The 21,297-nt window shown below is 39.9% G+C and overlaps 1 protein-coding gene across 11 annotated transcripts in view; it reads right to left on the reverse strand.

The window, feature by feature from the left end:
* ARPP21 (cAMP regulated phosphoprotein 21) overlaps positions 1-21,297 on the reverse strand; it is a 286,537-nt gene that overhangs the window by 90,582 nt on the left and 174,658 nt on the right. The window lies entirely within an intron of this gene.

Raw genomic sequence — 21,297 nt, forward strand, 5'->3', positions numbered from 1 at the left:
CAAATACCCTGTTGCTTGTAGGGGCAAGATCACAACAGTTCTAAGGTACAGCAAATGATCCCACCATTTAAACCAGGGTTAGTAAAAACGTTGCTCATTCCTGCAGAAACACTACTGGAAATGAAAACTGAAGTGCAATAAACAAGCGCCATGAGCTGGCAGCCCTGGCAGGCCGACCTGAGTGGGCAGCACACTTTCGTTATGCTTTTTAACTATGTGGCAGAGACCACCTGGAGGAATGTCTGACTGCAGCAGAGGACTGTAAAGCCCTGAAGAGACACAGGGTAAAACAGTCTTTTGGCCTTTTCCTCAGAGGCAAAACCCCAACAACTTCAAGGACACCAGCACTTGGCCTTCATGGTCTAACCTAACAATTTCTTTCAGGTAGGATTTCTAACCTTACCCTTGTACCTTCCTTGTAATGCAGCTCCCTAGTGTGATACAAACAGAGAAGCCTTTATTTAATCAAGAAGAACATCTATATACAAACTGGCTCTCACTTGCAAGGCTTTTTACGTAATTAAAGCATATTAAGGGTCATAATCCACCACACTATTTTCATGTGTGTCAAAGCAGGAAAATCATAAATTTGGGATATCCTCCCCACTGCTTGGTAGGAACACTGCTAACACATCAGTGCCTGCACAAGGATAGGAAGCTGATACTTCTGTTTTTAACCTGTGATTAACTCTGTGCTCAAAGTCACCACAATATTGCAGGTTTTCTGCTGGGTTGGCTCCTTTAGGACTAATGGAGAAATGAGCAAAGACTGGATGATCTTGAGAGCCAAGCCGCAGCAGTGTGGATGGGAAGGCAAGAACAAATAAAAAATTGCTCAGCGGCAATGCAATTTTGCCTGGGAATGAGCTTAGACAGAGGGAACTGGGCTGGCTGGGTGATGCTGATATTTAGCAATTAAGAACTTCACAGAAAAAGCAGGAAAGGAAAGGAGGATGCAGAAAGATCCTGCTCTTGAAAAATGTGGCCAGACATAGGTATTATAAATCTATGAATAATTTCTCCTTAACACATTCTGTATTCTTTAGCACTCATATTTCTAACATGCAGTTATGCAGTGCATTATCAACTCCGTAGTGATGTTCTTACAATAGGCATATTTCAGACAAAGAAGAACTACCAGAAGGAGCAACTCTGTGTCATCTTTCTATGAAAAAATGGTGTCACGTCTCCTCAATTTATATTCATGAATACAGTAGCTGGTTCAATATACTTCACAAAGTGAAAACCATCATCTGGATACTTCTTCATTATGTAAGAGAAATAAAGTAACAAATGTTTCTGCTGGTCTATTGTCAATTGACAGCTTTCCTTCTAAATCTGTTCTTATGCCAGGGAAATGTTGAGATTTCTGGTCAAGTATTTGGCATTAAAGATACCATTCCAGAGATTAATTTCTCCAGTCAACTGAGAAAAAAAAATATATATATATATATCTCCTGAGTGATTAACTTGGTCAGGGATATATATACCATATACATCCCTGAGTGATTAACTTGGCTGGGATACAGCATTAACCATCTCCCAAACTCACCAGATTATTATACATTCAGATTGACTTTTTCTATGCTCAAACACAGTGTCAGCATATTTTTTACTCATAAAAATTGCCAACATCAGAACTGCTGTAACTGAGTTTACAGAAGGCTTATACAGCAATAATAAAATTGCAAGTCCTCTTCTGCTCTAGTACACAAATTATGGGGGGAGGGGATAAAGGACAGAAATAAAAAATTTAGCATTACTCTTCTGGTATTTGCAGGACTGGAAGTTTAAGTAGAAGGGTGTCAACTGACAGCAGAAGCAGCAACATGAAATTCATCTCCTGTCACCTCCAGTTGTTAAAGTTAAGTCCCAGATGTGTAAAGAACCATAGATGGAAGTGAGCCAGGGATCAAGTGACACTTTTGCGGGAATGTAATCCAATACTGGATCTGGGCTCAGAGAGCTGGACTGTAATGCACCAGCACAGGGTGGCAGACCAGTGCTCTGCAGAGGCAGACACCATTGGGGTCAAGCAGAAAGCAGCCCTTCTGTTATTTCTAGCAAATATGATTGCATTAACATTACTTTTGTGAGACTACTGCAAATGCACTACAGTGTGTTTGGATACACAGCTCTCTCTTCACCTCAGATTTGTGTTCCATATTCTCCAAATATGACAGATTTATGACCCAGTACAGACATGAAACTGAAACAAAAAATCATGGAAAAGTTGAAGTAGCTACCCGTATGATGAATGTATAGGCATGATCTCTCTGAGGGTATTACAAAAACATAGAGTCATAGAATGGGTTTGGTTGGAAGGGACCCTAAAGACCACCTTAAAGACCTTAAAGTTCTAATGACACACACACACAGAAACACCCAGCCCTGAAAATGTTCTCTGTACTAGCAAGCACTGCTTAGTACATGACACAACCACTCCTGGTTTTAGGTGCAGAAACATGAAAAGGAGATGGGCTGAAGAGCTGAGGTCCACTAGGCTATGCACTATTATTTTTAAAAATCTTATTTTAACACTCTTCAAGGACTTTAGCAATTTCTTCTGACCATAGGACATGTGCACCCGCCACCCCTGTCCCAACCTGCAGAGTTCATCAGTTACACCCCTGAAAGGGAGAATAAGACCTTTTTCCTACTCCTTGTGTAAACCTTTTGCAACGCTCTGTCCACACAGAAAAGCCTCAATGCAAATATTTCACATGCATTCTAACAAAGTTCCAATTTTATTAGATGGGAGCAAATAGGTTGTATCCTGAATCCTCTTAGAGTTTAAGGGAAAATAAGTCTTTGTCCAAAAGGAAGTACTTTTGAATATTTAATGTCCTGACTTGTGAGTAAAAATGGGGATGTTTAAGAACTTTACTGGTATGTGTGTATCTTTGCAAAGACACTGGCTGTCATCTCTGCCTTACTTAATATTCATGGACTTTTTTTTTTTTTTTTTTTTATGATCAATACCCTTTGGAATTAATTGAAGCTATGGACATCAGACTGTGCTGTAGAACCCAGTACAGCATTTAGTCAAAATCCAGCAACTTCTTCAAGGTTCTGCATCTTAATAAAGCCACTTCATTTTACCTGAGAACAAAGCTTGACCCTTTATTATGTTAAATACATGAAGAAAGATGGAAAGGTTTGTCCATTCTATTGAACATAAAGACGTGACAAGGTACAAAAGTATATTCCAACATTACAGAGGAAGTACAGAATATTAAAATTGAATTGACTCATTTTTACCTACAACAAACTTTATAAGCAAGAAAAAAAATGCTGTGACAAAACAAAAAAGCCAGTATTTGTTCTGCTAAATGGCTTCAGCACAAATGAAAGTAGAATAATTGGCACTCTAAGTGGAAATCCATTTAGAGAAGAAGTTGTTAATATCAGAAACCAGCTGCTCTATCACTGCAGCCCAAATTCTCCATGTAATATTTGAAACAGGTCCTCCAGTGTTTACTGGATGTTGATATCTTTGTATGTTTCTGCACTCTAGCCAAGAAAAAGAATGGGGGTGGGAGAATTGAGATTAATATCAACCTTTTAGCACTGTTTGTGAAACTATATTCCTTTTTTTTTTTTTCCTCAGGCACAGACTATCAGAGAGTGCCATTCCACCAAAATTACTTCATTTGTACATACAAAGCACAGTCTTAAACTATGCCACGCTTTTCACGTGCTATTTACTTTTCAGTGACACGGAAATAATACTGCATTCTCAAAAGTCTTGAAAGCTGATTGCAATGCATGAGAAACCAGGCTTTACTGGGCAGAGGTGGATGTTTTGGAGCTACACAGGTGTAAGAAAAGTGAGAACAGGAAGTGGCAGCATGCTTATGCAGCAATAGTTTTCTTTGCACTTGCTCTTTTGCTCATTAGCTTTCATACCACATGAAGAGCAATTCTTAAAAGCCTCTTTACTGTCCCCTGAGAACATACATACGTGGGTTATTTTCTAATGGCAGTACACATCAGATGAACCATCCTATTACTGCAAGCTCCAGGGCCTCTTTACTGCAATTATATCATCCTGCTCTATGTTATCTCTGCTACAAAGGAGGATTTTTTAAATCAGGGCAAACATGAGAGACATTGTTAAACAACCAGAGGAACAAATCGTGCACAGAATTTCGATGAATGCCTCAGAGAAAAGACTTGGATTCCAGCTGAAATGGAAGAGGCTGTCATACCATCAAGGTAATTCTCTGAACCTTTACAGCTTGCCTCACCATGCTAAAAGTCATCTAACTTAAACATCCCAGGGGAGAAAGACTGAATGAAAGACCCACAAATGTTTCAATTTCCTAATGAGGCTATTGCAGCTCAAAAGACAAAATGCAGCAGCTTTACACCTCTGCCAGTAGTGTCACCCAGAGCTGCAATTAAAGCATGTTTGGTGCCCTCCTGGCCTCAAGACACATCCTTCATGAATGGCACATTCATGTTGGGAGGGTCTGTTTCATTGATCACTTTAGATTTGAAGCATGTGTTACCAATGTTGAGAACATGTGTATCAGCACTGTGGGTAAAGAGTGCCTGATGACAGACCCTGAACTGCAAATCTCATTGTACTCTTGCCACTTGAACTGAGTCCTTGCATCCATGCCCATCCAGTGCAAACACATACACTCATGGTGCTTTTGATGTAACATGATTTGAGAGCTCACCTGCTCCCTTTCTGCTTTACTCAGTGTAGTGTGCCACCTAAAATTCAGGTACCTCGGCAAGCAAAGTCCAAAAGAAAGTCAAAAGGGAAGCTTCAAGTAGAAGTAACTGGGCTGGGTGGAATGCTGCACAGAATCTGGTCATGCTCCTGCCTGCTCTGCAACTACTGCAGTTCCTTTGTGGTGCCCTATACCACCCTCCCTATCCTTTCCCCTCCCTCCCTCAGGATAGACCAGCTCAGCCCCTGCAGCAACTGCCAGGAGCACTGGGGGGGGAAACTGAATTTGAACTCACATGGAAAAGCCAAGGAGAACAAGTACCAACTCTTGGCATGGACCCTGTGAAGCCCTCGAAAATATTTTACCAGCAAATTGTGCACACTGAAGGAGCTGACATTTGCAGAAGACTCCCCAAAACTGATACAGAGGTAAGAAGCAAGCTAAAAACATGATCCAAAGTCAGGAAGCACACCTCTTTCTGAAAAGCTTAATGAGCTCACTCTGCTCAACTTGTTCAAAAGACAAAGAGGTATCTGCAAATAGACAATTGTGCTGATTTTGCCCAAGGTAGAATTAATTTCCTTTCTAGTAGCTAATATGGGATTAAGTTTTGAATTTGTGCTGAAAACAGTGTTGATAATTCAGGGATGTTTTAGGTACTGCTGAGAAGTGCTTACTCAGACTTTCTGCTTCTGACACCCTCCTATCAGTGAGGAGGGCCGGGAGTGAACAAAAAATTTGGGAGGAGGCATAGGTGAACAAAGGAATATCCCATGCCATATGAAAACATGCTCAGCATGTAAAGCTGAAGCAAGGAGAGAGTGGGCATTTTTCTTCCTAAGTAGCTCTCAGGTGTGAAGGAGCCCTGCTTCCTGGGGGTGGCTGAACACCTGTCTGCCCATGGGAAGTGGAGAATGGATTCTTTGTTTTGCTTTGCTTGCACATACAGCTTTTGGTTTCCCTATTAAACTGTCTTTATCTCAACCCATGAGATTTGCTCATTTTTAATTTTCTGATTCTCTTCTTTGTGCAGCTGGGGAGAGTGAGTAAGCAGCTGCATGGGGCTGAGTTGTTGGCTGGGGTTAAACCATAACAATACTTCTTGAACAGACCAGAAAATGGTATAATAATGTTACATGTCTGGAAGATAAACTTAGAACTTTTCAGATTAGAAATAAAATTCAAAGTTTCAACAGACTATAATTAACAGGGAGACAATTTACTGAGCATGGAAGGATGTTTGTATCACTTAAAACCTCTAAAATGAGGATGGACATCTTGCTAGAAAAAATTAATCAGTTTAATAAGTAGTTCTGGTAATAAAAAATATTAGAATGTGCCCATTGTCCAGTATTAGTCAGGCCATTAAACTACATATTCCAGATTTGAAATGCTTAGGAAAATGTTAGCCAGCTAGCTCTTCACACTTTTCCTGTCTCCCAAAGAAAAGGACTAATTTCTTGCATATGAGACAGAATCCTCTCCCCATCTTCTCCTCCCTTTAATCACAAGCTGGCAATGCCACCCAGCTCATTCCACAAGCCAAGTCCACCTGTGTACAATGGGTATTCTAAGGGATATTTCTGGCCTGTTTTTAGTTTATTTTGTCCTGGCTGGAGGAGTGCTCAGTAGACTCTGTAGACTGAAGAATATGGTTGGTATCTATTCCCAAAATTTTACTAGGTTATGTTCGCCTTTACTTTTGGAAATAAGCTATGGACAAAGTATTAAAATGGATGGATGTAGCTTTTACTTTATAGTAATACAAATTTACTATGTCCATGATTTAGTTATAATCAGAGAAGAAAAAATGTAACTTTAGAACTACAATTCACTCACAGACACATCAGTGCATTTTGTAAAGTTTTTGACAACTCTTTTTTTACCAAAAGCTCTGAGCTGGTCCATCCCAAAATATTTGCAAAACTGGAAGGAGGAAAAAAACTGAAGCAAGCTGTTCAGCGAGATCAAACAGTCTTCAAATCACAGAATTGAATCACAGAATTGAATCACAGAATTGTTTAGGGTGGAAAAGACCTCTAAAATCATCAAGTCCACCCCTTGCTCTAACACTGCCACATCCACCACTAAACCACACCCCTAAGCATCCCAAAGAACCTTCTGATTCTCAAAGAGAACCTCAAGGTTATCTGTAAAACAGGAGGAAAGCCAGGCTAACTGGGGAACTTGGGGTAGCCACATAATGTGATCCATTCTGAGACTAAGCAAGAGCAGGAATTTGAGGCAAGTGCTGCTCCAAGGCACTGTGTTCTTGCTGGCTTCTCATGTCCAGGTGTGATGCATTAGAATTGAGTTCTCAGTTGCCTGAGGAAAAAGTTTGGGGTTTTTTTGGTTATGCAGTTGACCATTATCTCTCAAGTTTCATTGCAAATGATGGACTAAACTCTCATGGAATGTAAAATTAATCTATGAATTTATGCTAATTTTGATTTCAGCCTCACCCCAAAGCGTCTGCAGTTTGGAAGACTCCTACAGAAGACACATTAATTAATGTCTCCCTTCTGGTGTTATTTTCTGTGTGAGCCTGAAGATTTAAACTGCATCTTGTGCAGCTGGAATTCAAACCACTTTGTAAACAATTTTGTAGATTAAGCTTGGATCTAAAATCTGAAACACACTGCAGAGCAAACCTGCTGCAGTTGATTTTTCTATTCCTCTTGTGTCTACTTTCTCTCTGCAATACACATGAAAATGTCTTGGCCTAGAGTAAGACATTTGAGCTTTATATTCTACTTGAAGACATCACAGATAATTTATGGGTGTGAACTCGACACCATGTGAGCTAGAAGGACATAACAGCTGAATGCTAAAATTCCATCCCTTTCCCTTCAAAACTCAAGATCATACAATTATTTTATTTAGTTTTCACACACATACGAAGGGGGAAAAAAACCAAACAAGAATACCTATGCCTGAAACAAGGAAGTCTTAAGAAGCAACAGAAAAGGTACAGAGGTATGAGGTAGCATGTAGAACAGCAGAAGTTAAAAACCACAGCAGCACACAGGCTCATTTTGCCCACAGCACTTGGCAAGTTCAGACCCTCCAAAAACAAGAGAAAGCCTTTTAACACAAGTGACTCACAGTTTGGCTTCTTTCATTTCAGGTAAAAGCACATCCTACTCCAGCAGTACAGCTTGCAGGGGAAACCATGGGTTATTGCGTTAGATTTGTTTTCAAAATTTTAAACTAATGGCATCGATTCTTTCAAGTTGTGCGAGATCACAACAATTTTTAGCTAATGGCACTCCAGCTACATTCACTGGAAACAACGCAGCAAATGTATTCCTAAAGTGATTACAATGACAGTGACTTGAGTAATTCTCTGCAGAGCTGAGGTTATAAAACTGCAGGATGTTGAACTTTGAGTCTTGAAACATAATTGCTGCCAGAATTGTAGCTCCGAGTCCTTAAATTTGCGATAGCTTTGCAAAAAACACATTTGTGCTTCCCAAACCCAGTAACAGACCAATAGCCACATTTGTTGTCAGACTCACACACAAAGAGCCATATTCAGCTGCACTAAGAAACTCAATAAGATGTATATGCATCAGATATGAACCTGTAAGATTTCTTATCACAGGAGAAAGAACAAAAATCCTGGATAAAAGAAGTTGGACTGTCTTCTCTACCCCTCTTTCTCTCTCTGGTTTACAAATCTACAATCCCATGAAAGCAATAGTGCAAAAGTATCTTTATCCAGCTCCAGAAGAAGAAATAAAACTGGGAAATTTCCTGCAATTTTGAATTATTCCAGAGCAACCTTTTTGTTGGATTTAGTAAAATACTCTTTTACACTAGAATTTTGTTGTTGTTGTTTTGTTGTTGTTTTGGTTTGGTTTGGTTTTTTTTGTGGATAATAGCTCTGAAATCGCCCAGGTGGCGAGTTCCTCTATAGTGCTAGAACAGGATCTACCCAGGTGAACTGCCCCTCCTTGTCCTCTTGCATTATTCTTCCTCAAAAAGCTCTACAAAATCTTTGGTTTACTTGTTTTGCAATCCCAGGGGCTGGAAGAAGCCCAAAGCACAGAGCATCTGAAGCATGGATAGTTTAATGCGCTACTTAAGACAATGCTGTCAACTGGGGGCACTTTTCCACTGCTGACAAAATGGAAAAAAAAAAAAAAAATTAGGGAAATAACATAACTTTCCTAGCAAAGTAAACCCTCCTAGTCCAAAAGATGTGCAGGGTCAGAGCCTCAAAAATATACTTTTTAACTCTGCTTTTCCTATATAAACTAAAATAAGGTACATTTTTACAAAAGCCAAGCTAAAGCTTTTTTGCACAGACTTTTCCTTGAGAGCAGTCACTGCATAAAACAAATGCGTTCACCTGGGAGGTAGAAAGCCTCTTGTCGGGGTGATTTAGATTATGGCAATGAGAAATGATGGAAGTAACACCACATATCACAGTGTAAGATTTAACACTTCTTACATGTCAAAGGAATATCCATTACCTTCTACCCATTCTTCTACCTTTTTTCTATGATGCTAAGTTCCAACCTGGAAATGAGGAATAGCATTATCTTTTAAAAAACATTTATATGCATGCTTGCTGTCCTATGGGTAAAAAAATGTTTTTGCAAAAAGTGCTGAACATTTATTTAGTGCCTCCTACTTCATCATCCAAGCAACTACCTTTAGGGAAAACATGCAAGATCCTGGGTAAATTGAATTTATGAATCACTTAAACAGGTATATCCACCCTGCAATTACTTTTCCACACTTGAACAGAGTTGATATAAAACTCAGTGACTTCACTACTGAGTAAGAAAGCCCAGACAAGTGAGAGGTATGATTAAATACTTTCATTATATACCTAATGAAATCACATACTGTAACATCTTCTGAGACTAAAATTTTAATTAAGGCAGGCTGGCATTTTGGCTTTTTTTTGCCCCCCTTATGTTCCAGGGGAACAGCAGGTAAGGTCAAACAAAAAGCTTATGTGATAAAATTGCATGAGAGTGCTCCTGGGAGACCTGGCATTATTAACAAGAACATGAAGAAGGGCATAGTGGAACAGTTCAAAGATAAATGATTGCATTCAGTTTACTTTTTGCTATCAATTGGAGAACCTGAGAGAGCTGTTATTTGACAAGAAATGTATATAAATCGGTATAAAATGAGCTTGAATGGATACAAATACAGGAGACTCGAGACTGGAGAAATGTTTTTCTTCAGTTTAAAATCTGGATCCATTTCTTTATTTCTCTATACAAAGGATTTTCAAATTACAGGGACAGCTTTAAGAAGAACTTGCTACTAGTGAGTGGCTTGATACTGAAAATAAACCTTTTCTTGCTGAGAACCTAAAACCATGTAATTATATGACACTTTAATCACTTATTTTATTGCCTTTCCAATACACATTTATTTTATGTTTTGAGACCTTTTAGCACTCTTCCTGCTCTTCAAAACCTACAATATATTTTTCTTGTTCTTCTCCTTGAAGATAAATCTAAAGATAAACAGAGGGGCACCTCTTACAAACATGGTATATAACTCAAAGCTTCTGTAAGATTCTGAAAAGAAAATTCTATTTTTAAGACAAATCCTTTTATCTCACTTCAGTATAAAAAAATAGAGGGAACAGCCAGCTGCAATCCAAAATAATTGCAACACAATAATGCAGGGCTCCATTACAGCAGCCTAATTTCAGTAAAGCAGCTGATCCAGGATCTTGGCACTTGCCCAGGCCCTGGAGCCTGGCTTAAATGCATTAACCCAAAGCATGTGCAGCTGTTTTTGTAATCTGAGGCTTCTGCATTTTATTGGAGATGAAAAAGAAAAAAAAATATATAAAAAATGTCACCCAGCCAGCAAATGACACAGGTGAAATAAAGAGAGAGAAGGAAAGTATTTTATGCTTTTGAACCAAGTTAATCCATGGAGCCACATGAACAGGCTCAACAGCTTTGGAGAAATGAGCTTTGGACATCATTTCCCTTTGGCCAGTACCACGAGCAAGGGTTTACATGGAGTGTTGCAGATGCCCAAAGCCAGCTGTGGTGCCTGCAGGGAGGGTACTGCAGGACTTGGGAGAATACTACATTATTCTGAGAGGGGTGAAGCCCTCTCATCCCAACAGAGCTGAGCCACTGGAGGCATGTACTGCAAGCTGGTATATAGTTTTCACAAAAACAGGGAGGTCCAAAATATGCTAAGGAACATGCAGGAAAAATCCTGCTCTCACCCCCTGCCCACCAATCCCAACAACCTTAAGGAGAGTCAACTGAGACCCATGGGCAGGCAAATAGATAATTTTGGAGAAAATGTAGGATGCTCTAAGGGAGATATACTGCTTAAAGGCCAAAACAGATGCAAATCTGTTAGTAGCCCTTATGCAGCCACAGACAGTTACATTTATGAGGTCTGCTGCAATTCCTCTTTAGGAGGTTTTTGAATAGCTAATGTACAGCTAAAACAGCAATGTGAGAAACCATTAGTGTTGATAGAAGGACTCTTTTGGCATATGACACGCTCATTAGATGAAGAGAAGCTGCAATACTCTCCATATGTATCTGTGCCTATGTTTGCATTGTGTAGCCACAGAATGACTGTTTATGTGCCATATCCAATGATTTTGTTAGTAAATCCCCAAGGAACTGTGGGATAGGACAGCTAACCACCAAAAAAAAAAAAAAAAAAAAAAAAAAAAAAAAAAATTCAATATGATTCAAAAAAAGCACAAACACAAAACTAGCAGGATCAAATTTTCCATGCCAGCTGCAAACCATAGATTCACTGAATTTCAGTAGATGCATTTGTTCTGGTTTGATTTTCTGGATTGACCCCTAATAAATAACAGCAGGTCTGAGTAAAAAAAAAAATGTTAAGCCCTGTGTATTGATCTATCTATAACTTTGCTCTTGATAGCTTGTTATCTTGGCATCAGCTCTTGATACTGATGAAATATCTACAAGCACAAGCTCAGAGTGAAACTCCATGCCAGATACTGTGCAAACTTCAAGAAATAGCTGCAGTCCCTACAGCGAGGATGACACATTCCTGATGAGAAAAGACAATTGCAGGTAGAAAAAATAAGCACCCAAGGGTAATAATTTGCCCAGAGAAAAGGAGAAGAACCGCACAATACTTTTCTGGAAAGTACACCAAAATATGTGACCTGAGTGCTTAGACCCCTATTCTGAGGAGTGACTGCTCAGGCAGACTGCTGCTCACCAGCAGGGTTGGGGAGCTGGATGGGCCCTGGGCTCCCACTGCTTCTGCGAGGCTGCTTTTTTCCCATACAACTCCAGGTACAGGGTCCTGCCCTGCCCACATCCTCTCTACTGGAAAAGGACTGCAGCGTTCTGGTGATACGGCACAGTGTTCCATTTTACTGTGGGCAGACTGGGGTAAATGACTGCTAGCACCGTATCACTAACAAACCCTGATTTTTCACCTTCACAAGCTGGGCTTTGCTTTGTGTCTCAGCCTCGGGAAGAGCTTTCATAAACACAACATCAACTGCAAATAGTGCCTGCAACAAAGACACAGCCACTGCCTGATGGCACTCTTCCTCCCCACAGCTTCTGAGTGCACCTACAGGTACCAAACCAGGAGCAAAAAGCCTTGAGTTTGTTTGTTTACCTATAACATAAGGACACAGCAAGTTGCAGACTACAGCCCTCAGCTCGATGCAAACAGGCGCAGGGATGACACTGAAGCCAACAGGACTTTGATGGAGCATATGTCTGCCCATATGGGTCCAACTGCAAAAATCTCATCTTTTCCAAGTGCACCCATGCAGAATGCAATCCAGAGACTACTGGGGTTAGCAGTCGACCTTAACCAGCTCTGTACCATATTAGAAGCACTCGCCTGCAACACAGCAATTACTCTGGCCCCTATAAAGCATTGCCCTTGAGATTTTGCTTAACTTTTAATCACATAAGGCAATTTCTAGATTTCAGAGCAATGATTTTCAGGCTTGAACACACTTCTGGACCAGGGAACTCAACCCTTTGAAGGAGAGGATTTCCAGTGGGAAAGATACAAGCACATTTATTCATACTGTATTCTAGTCATTGCTTTAAAAGGTTTTGGAGAAAGTTGACCAGGCAGGTAGCAATCAAATTATAGAAAGAGAGGTCCTGTTCCTACAAAATTCAGTTCTAGAATATATGAAACAAATTCATTTCTCAAATCCTTGTGTACAACCACTGCTTAACCCACAAGAGAAAACATGGGGCAAGGTGGGACTGAGCCTGCATTTATGCATGCCCCTGCACTTGTACGTGCCTATATGAAAGAGCCATTAGGCTAAGCAGTGGCTATGCATCAAAAGATACTGGCAAATAATAAACCAAAGTGTGATCAGGGATGAGGTCATCTTACTTCACTTCTGTAGCACAGATACAGGGACCCCCCACTCATGTTTGCCTTGCAATTATCAACCCTTCTAAATTTACTGCACACACTAATTTACATTTCCTGTCTTTCTTGACTAAAAGTACCTTAATGAAATTGGGTTAAGCCTTTGCTAAAGCAATTGCTATCATTGAGACCCTCCCTTCCCTTTAGCCCTTCGAAATGAGGTAAAAGACACATAAAGTCCCTATAAGTACTTTCAATCAGGCATCCACTCCATTCCATATCACTGCAGAAATGTAAACACTTATCAAAATTTTGACACAGGTACAACAGCAATACACTCGATTACTGCACTACAACTGAGTGGTATCTTCCAGCTAAAGCGTTTTTTTTTTTTGGAAGGAGGTGAAGAGTGGAATCTATAGGTGTGGTCATTCCAGTGCCCAGTTAGCTTCCCCTGTGGTCAAACTGTGCATCGTACAAAGAAGGGAAAAAAGGGGTCAAAGAAAAAATGTCTGGAAAAGTCAAAAGCATTCCCCTTTGACATCCCAAATGGAACACCACCAATTTCCAGAACTCTTTTTTTTTTTATTTAGGCAATTTTGTTTTATATTTTAGTTTACCTTGGGCATAGAGGATATGTGAGTTATGAGTCACATTTCACAGGACTTTGAGTTTTTGTTTCAATTGACCAAGGAATGTGCAAAATAATTTGTTCATAAAGTTTTAAAAACTCTTTTGATGAATCGTGCATATAAATTCACAAAGCCTACCTATCTCCACATCACAGGCAAATGCATTTTCAACTCTTGCAGAATAATATAAACATCCAAAACAAAAAAAAATAAAAAAGAAAACAAAAGAAAACAAAAAAGAAAACAGGGAATGCACTGTAAACCTTCACCTTTGCCTTTTCTAACAAGAGTTTAGTGTCACTTTTGAAAACAAGAGGATTAACCTCTGGACTCACACATTCCTTGTGTTTTCTCCAAGGAAATTAACAGAAATGACACTCAGTAGCAGAGCAGTAAGCTTTCCTGAAGTTAGTTGTGTCAAGAAATCTTCGCCCAAAGAGAGCTGAAGAAAGAGAACAGAAGAGAGAGGATGAAGCCGACTTCAGAAGACACTGCTTATTCTCTGCATCCCAAGTCTCTACTGAGATGGACAACAGGCTGACAGCAGTGCTTCGGAAAGGGGGAGGCATCAGTACTCCAGTCCCTGCCTCACTCATGCTAGGCACAGTCTCTTTGCAAGCTTGAGAAAGCCTGGAATCAGGCCCATGATCAACAGATGTCATAATGTCCAGCCATAGACATTAAAGCAGTCATGGTTTAATTCAGCTACATTAAAGGAAACCTCCCCTCTATGCTCTTGCTCATCCCCAGCTTTCACTGCACACGCTAGCTGAAAGACTTCCACTATAGGTGGTCTACAGAAGAGGATGTTGGTTAACCAGTGGTACAGCCTGAGAAGGCTGATCTGCCAAGCAAGAGCATTTTATGCAGACTTGTTCTGCAAAACCCACAGGATCAGTCCTGATCCCCTTATCTCCCCTCAAAGTATCTGCAACTCTGCAACTGTAAATGATGCAAAATTTACTTTCATTAGCAAAAATCCCCCAAAACACAGCATAAATTTAAATGTAGGAAAGTCTTTTGAATATTTGTGCTTTGTCTGCTGTGGGTCTCTCCAGGGTGACGTCTGCCCTCAGAAATCACTGCCACAGGGCAGACCTGCCACAGAGCATTTGCTGTCACACAGAACACTTAATATTTTGCAACCCCAGCAAGGCTGTGTTTACAATCTTCATGGCCAAAAGTATTTGCAAAACCTGAATTCCTGATGGATGCCAGCTAAGCAATCAGAGCAATGGAAAATGCACATTAAAGACCATAAACATATGGAGTCTTCAGCTCAGCATAAATACTGAAGATCAACCCAGGTGTGTTGTCAAGGTAGATTTGAGAGCCAGCAGCAGAACTTTTTCCTTGCATATATCATAAATTTTGATAGCTTTTTACTTGCCTGGGACCTAGTACACTCTGAGTGCATTACTTCTTCTTTCTGCTTATTAGTTTTCTCATCTGTAAAATAACATTTTGAAGGGTGGCATCTTCATAAAACATTTTGAAATTCAGCAGTGCTGAGCAATGCTATATAGTCAATTGATAAAGTCAGTGGAAAAACATCTGATTTTCAATATAATCTGTAATAAGAAGAGACCTTTAAGTGCTGAATTAGCTAAGAGTTACACCCAGAGCTTTGCAAAATTTTCAGTTATATGAAGAACGCTTCACTGACAAAAAAAAAAAAAAAAAAGATGTCTGGTTTTTGTTTGGTTTTTTTCTTTTCTTTTTTTCCTGGCAATGCCTGCAAAGGGTAGGGCCACATTTTCAGAGCTCTAAGCCTGTCAATACTGGCAGAAAGGTGAAGAAGAGGGCATACTAAGAGTCAGCTGCCAGAACAAAATCTTAACTACAGGTCTCTGTGAATCAGAAATTTGTCAGCAAAGAATACAAATGGATGTTTTCAAATTAAACTGAAAGAGTTTACAGAGGCTTTACAATGCTTGATAAAAGGCATCTGCCAGCTCCCCAGGATCAGCTGAGGTGGGAGAGTTGTTTTCTGTAGGAAAAATAGGTTTTCTAGTGGTTTTGGGGGGGGGAGGGTTTGTTTGTTTGTTTGGTCTTTTTTTTTTGGTTTTGTTTTTTTCTTTTCCACATAAATCAGGAGTATCCTCCATCCTTAGTTCCTCTGATTCTATGAAACAATCTGTGTATGTGGGCAGAAGTATATACAAATTCCTCTATGTGCAATCATTGAATTTAATGCAGTACCATCCTCCAAGTCATCCTTAGGCTAAAATACTTGTTTCTTGCTTACGTGGTCTGGATGGGGTAACTGATTTCATATATCCTTTCTGGGGCTGCTCAAAGTCAAACCACAAAGCAGCTGCCAAAAATGTCTCTTCATGTAAAATTTACGACATGCATTTCTGAAGTGGTAGCTGATGTGCCTTGCCAATCTGCTGAAAATGTTTGTGTAGCTAAAATTTCTGAAAAGAGAAAATCACAGGATCTGCAAACACATCTGCAGAACATTCTTTAGCAACTGCTACTCATTCTGAGTGCAAACCGTGAGAATAAACACTAACTTCTGTAAAAGGACAAACCTAAGTCATACCTTTAGACTACTGTTCATGACAAGGAACTTGATCTACACCTAAAAAATTTCCATTAGAGACACTGCTCAATTTCAAACAATTAGCATATCTTCTCCACATTAAAAAAAGAGGACTAAAATCTTCACATTTTAGCAAATATATCTGCTGCAAATAAATAATTTTCCAATTATAAAACTGACTACTTTATAGACCTTGTTCTCATATTCTGGAATGAGCTATTGCATCAATTAAAAACAACCCCATACTTTCTTTTTTTCCCCATCACAGGAAGCCATGGTAAATTGGTTCATAAATATTCACTGGTATTTTAGGCATGGCTGTAAAAAAGGAGATATTTTACTGACTGTTCTGGAAACAGTGCATTTAATGTGTCAGAGCATCTCTGAGAAAGAAGAGCTGAGGAGAGTCTCTTATTGCAGTGAAGTCCTAAACCAGTCACAGGTTCACCCTCATAAACAGATCTATGACTATGGCAGAAGAAGAAAAACATGATGGATGATCTTGTGTCTGTGCAGAGTTTTCAGGCATGTTAGCAGGATCCAGCCTGGTGGGGAGGCTAAGCTGGCAGATGGGAACAGCCTCACTCTGCACACTTGGGACAGGGACAGGGCAGGCAGGCAGCGTGGGCACAGCTGGTCCCTGCCCAGCTTTGGCTGCTGAGGCACAACTGTCCCACTCCCCAGCCCATGCCTGAGCCAGGGCACTGCAGCAGAGCTCTGAGTCCTCATGCTGTTCATGCTCCCAGCTGCTTTCTATGATTCAGGGGAAGCACTCCCAGATGAAGGCATTAATCATGCTTTAGGCATAAATAACTATTCATGACTTCCCTGCTACACTATCCTTGAGCTCCTAGGTAGGATGGCTCGCCTGAAAATGTTCTCTGGATTTCACAAGGCATTTTATTTTCAATCCACACACAGTTGATTAATTTGGTGGATATTCTGCAGAGATAGAAAATAAAATCTATGAGGCAAGGAGGTTCCTCCTCCCTATCTCCAACTCCATGGCCCATGATGCCTGCCGTGTAGTCGCTCTTCCTGCTACACAGCAGAGTAGGAGAGGAAATGAGCTACAAAATCAAAGCTGCCCCAGCTGCATGAACTTCTTAGAAGAATGAAAATTAACAAATAGAAAACAAACTGCAAGTGTTCTTAGAGTAATTACTAATAAAAAGTAATAATCACAACTATAAAGCATGTCCTATAAAAATGTGCTTCTTTACAGAGTTTCCATATAAAAACAGAATAATAAAAAAAATGGGGCTGCTCAATTTTTTTTATAAAGTAAGTTATGATGCCTTACAATCTACACAAATAAAAGTTCAGAATTGTACCAAGACTATAAAGCACGAGCATAACATATCATTCTGGCAAGTGATAAAACTGCTCCCAGTGACAGCTGTGATTTATGGAAGCAATTCAAATACACTTTGAAAGTATATTAGCTTCGCCTCTGCCCACAAAGGGCGCATATTAGCAGGGTAGGCCACGCCGGTGATAAATTACATACCAGCAAGAAGTGAAGGCAATTGGCAACATCAGATGCCCAAAGGCCCCGAGTTGCTGTGATAATGTGGTTTTCATGATAATACCTCACATGCAATGGCATCTGAGCACCAAAAGAAACACATCAAAGCTGTATTTTCTTTGGCTCTTTGGAAGATAATGTTACAGTGGTGAGAGTGGTTGGGACTTCCCAGCTAAAGCTGACATACAAAGTGTTTACAAATTGGCTCTGGAACAGAGTTTGGCACAGAAGGCCACGATTTAGATACTACCTCTTGGGTGGAAAATAGCTGCATGCTGCTTCCAGGTTATAGGCACTGAAGCAAACTGCAGGCTGTGAACCTACAGCACACCTACTGTATGGCTTCAGCACAGTGGGCAAGGGACCCAAGGCTGTAGTGGTTTACCTCTGCTAACACCGAGACTGGGATGGGGACATTGCAGTCACCACCTGTGACACCCTTTCTGCAAAGGAATCAAGTTGGTGGGCACACTTGTTCACTCTTCACACCAGTTCAATCTCACAGAAAAAGCCACACTCCTCCTGTGGCTCAGAGCAGCACTGGAAAAGGAGCACACAAAAAGCACAATGACAAAGTCCTAACCCACAGCAGGGTTTTACTAATGCAAAGCATTGAAAAATTATTTTAAGACACTTTGGGCTAAATTCTGCCCTCTGACGTACTAGCATAGATGGAGACTGACTTCAGAGTCAACCTGTCCTTCAGGGGGTGTCCTTTGAAAAACACACATCCCTAGCAGGGCTATGGAGAGCCATGTGCCAGCCTTTCCTCATATTACTAGGGAAAGTTTAATAAATTCTATCTGCCTCAATTTACTACAGTCCTCCCATTCTGATACACTAGTAAGAATATCTTTGTTTCCTAAATTAATGACTAGGCCAAAGCATTTACATCTTGCCACAGATCAAAAGAAGTTTATCAGCAGTTACACTGTAATGAGCTCATCTGCAAAAAGTAAAGCACATTTAACTAACACTTTCTGTCTGGTGGGAATTTTTGACTTATTTAATCCAAAACACTCCCTTGGGAAGTGATAATGAGTATCTATCCTATTTTTATGATACCCATTACTGTATAACCTGAAGACCTCAGGCATATGGCATACTCACAGAATAAGTCTGTGAGTGACTTTTTAGTGGATGTTGGCCATTTCTGGAGTTTATGCCAGGAAATGTCTGAGAATTGTGTTTGTAATGTAAATGTCTAAATTGTGTTTCTACACAATTTACAGGCTCTGGATGAAAAATGGCTCAGTGACACCATAACTGAAATGGTACAAAACACCTATACATGGACTGATACTTTAAAAGTAACTGAGCTAAATGCTTTCTCTACAGATGGGGGCTTGGAGAAAATGGAAAAGTGATAAAAATAATTTTCCTAAAGCATAAAAGGAAGAAGAGCTTGGTACCTCTTTGAACCTGCCCCCTCTGTAGTTCTAATCTAGTAGTTAGAAGGAAAAGTATTTTTCCTTGAATTTAAATCTTAGTACAGATAGTACAGCACATTTGAGGCTATCACTTCCATTTATTTACAGCTCTGCAGCACTATGCTTCTGAGGGAACATTTGCAGGAATTGAACTGATTGTGTGTTAAGTCTTAGTCTTAATAGCTTTTTCATTGCTTGCTAATGGAAATATGGATTCGACATTATTTTAAACTTAATGCAGCGTAGAAGAATTAGTTTCATACAGTGTAATTATGATTTTTTTCTACAGCACTTCATAGAAATACAAGGCATAAACAGATTACTTCAAACAAGGGAGAGGAATGAGAGCATTTTTGTTTCTTCAACAACAACTTGGCTATGGAAAATGTAACAAGGAATGCACTCCACCCTGCATTCCTCAAATTCTACCTTACCAAAAAACCAGAAATATTCTGCTAAACTTTACCTCTGAGCAGGGTAGGGATTCTCTCCCTCTACTGCAAATTGGGTAGGAGGCAGCAGTCATTGCTATAGCCTATTGTCTTTGTTTAGAAGAAAAAGAAATACCCCTACCTGTCCCATCTCTGCCTGTGCCTTGTTGTTCTGAAGCAATGAAACAACCCTCACAGCATTCCAGCAGTCACTGTAAAAGTGACCAGAAAATGTTTATTTATATTCCTCCCACATACTCTAACCCAGAAAATATTCACTTTATCCCCTATTCCCTGAAGATTTCACTCTTACATACATTCCAAATCTACCTTCTTCCCAAAAACCCATTTCTATGTTGGAGTCTTTGAAATGTCTTTCAGGACACTTCCCTGGAAGGATAACTTCTCTGTATGGGCACAGATGTTATTTTGTCTAAAGAGCCAAATTTACCGGAAACCTATTGCTCCATCTCCAACTTCTCTGACAGCTTCCCAGACTATCTGGCCACAGCAGCCAGCCAAGCTGCTGCAGCTGCAGTTCATTTTTCTTCCAAAGGGAGAGCAGGAATGGTATCCTGGGCCTCTGAGACCTCATTACAGAACAAAACCCAGCATCTTTTAACAGGGTGATGGACTTAGGATTTCATTATTCTCTTTGCAAGGAAAGATTCCACAGAAAGCATCATCAAAAGGAAAAGATGAGATATATGGTCTCTGAAACTTGCTGAGGTACATTGCTCCCACCAACCCCTTCACTTTTACTAGGTATTCAATAATATCTGAGCCATGGCTTTACTTGGGGGCTCAACAATACAAACAACACAAAAATTAGAAATGCTCCGTACAGGTCAGGTTCCTTAGGTCTGCAAGGAAAATAGTAGCAGGATTCCTAGGCCTAAGACAGTGGTTCTGGAAAGCTGTCATAAAAGGTGAATACAGTAAAAAAGCTGAGAGTATTTTGCCACATACTTTTACAGCCTAGTAACTATGAAGCAACTTGTTGCACTGTTGTCCTTCAAATGAAAGGAAAATTCCCCACTATATTATGTTCAATTTTTCAGTTTCTGTTATGTCAATATTACAGTCTTTTGTAACAAGAAGACAAAAGCTTCTTCATCTTCTTGGAATCAATATTGCTTCTCAGGCAAGGGAAACTGATGTCTCTTTGCTAAGGTTCTATTTTAACATACTGCCAACATACAAATGCAATTCTAACTCAATAGATAATAATCTGCTTTTCAAGACCAATGGTTGAAGTAGCCAGGATGAAAAACCTATACATATTTTAGTATGCAGCACCATTCTTTCCCAACCGTGCAAGCAAATAAGAATTCTGATGGTGTAGATGCACCTGTCCAAATGTCAGTTCACACCATCAGAAGGGTTAAGGCCCAATGTAAAGAGAAATCTTATACTCCCCAAGATTGCCTTCACTCCAGCCCCACTCTTCCACAGTGTGATCACAGCAGTTTCACTACTGAAGGACACTTCAGCAGAGAACAGCATTATTCCTAAAGCTAGGGATGCATAAACTGTAAGAAAAAGCTTGATAAATAAATCTGCAGCAAACCACACACAATGACAACTGTACAGAGACAAAGAGATGTCTGAAATAAAAATCAAGCACTGAAAACTGGAAGAAATTTGTCATTGCTTGGCTATAACTGCATTCTCTTTAGAGGTCATATTTCCAGCTTTCA

This window comes from Zosterops lateralis, assembly GCF_965231275.1.
Source record: "Zosterops lateralis genome assembly, chromosome: 1".
In the NCBI taxonomy this organism is placed as follows: Eukaryota; Metazoa; Chordata; class Aves; order Passeriformes; family Zosteropidae; genus Zosterops; species Zosterops lateralis.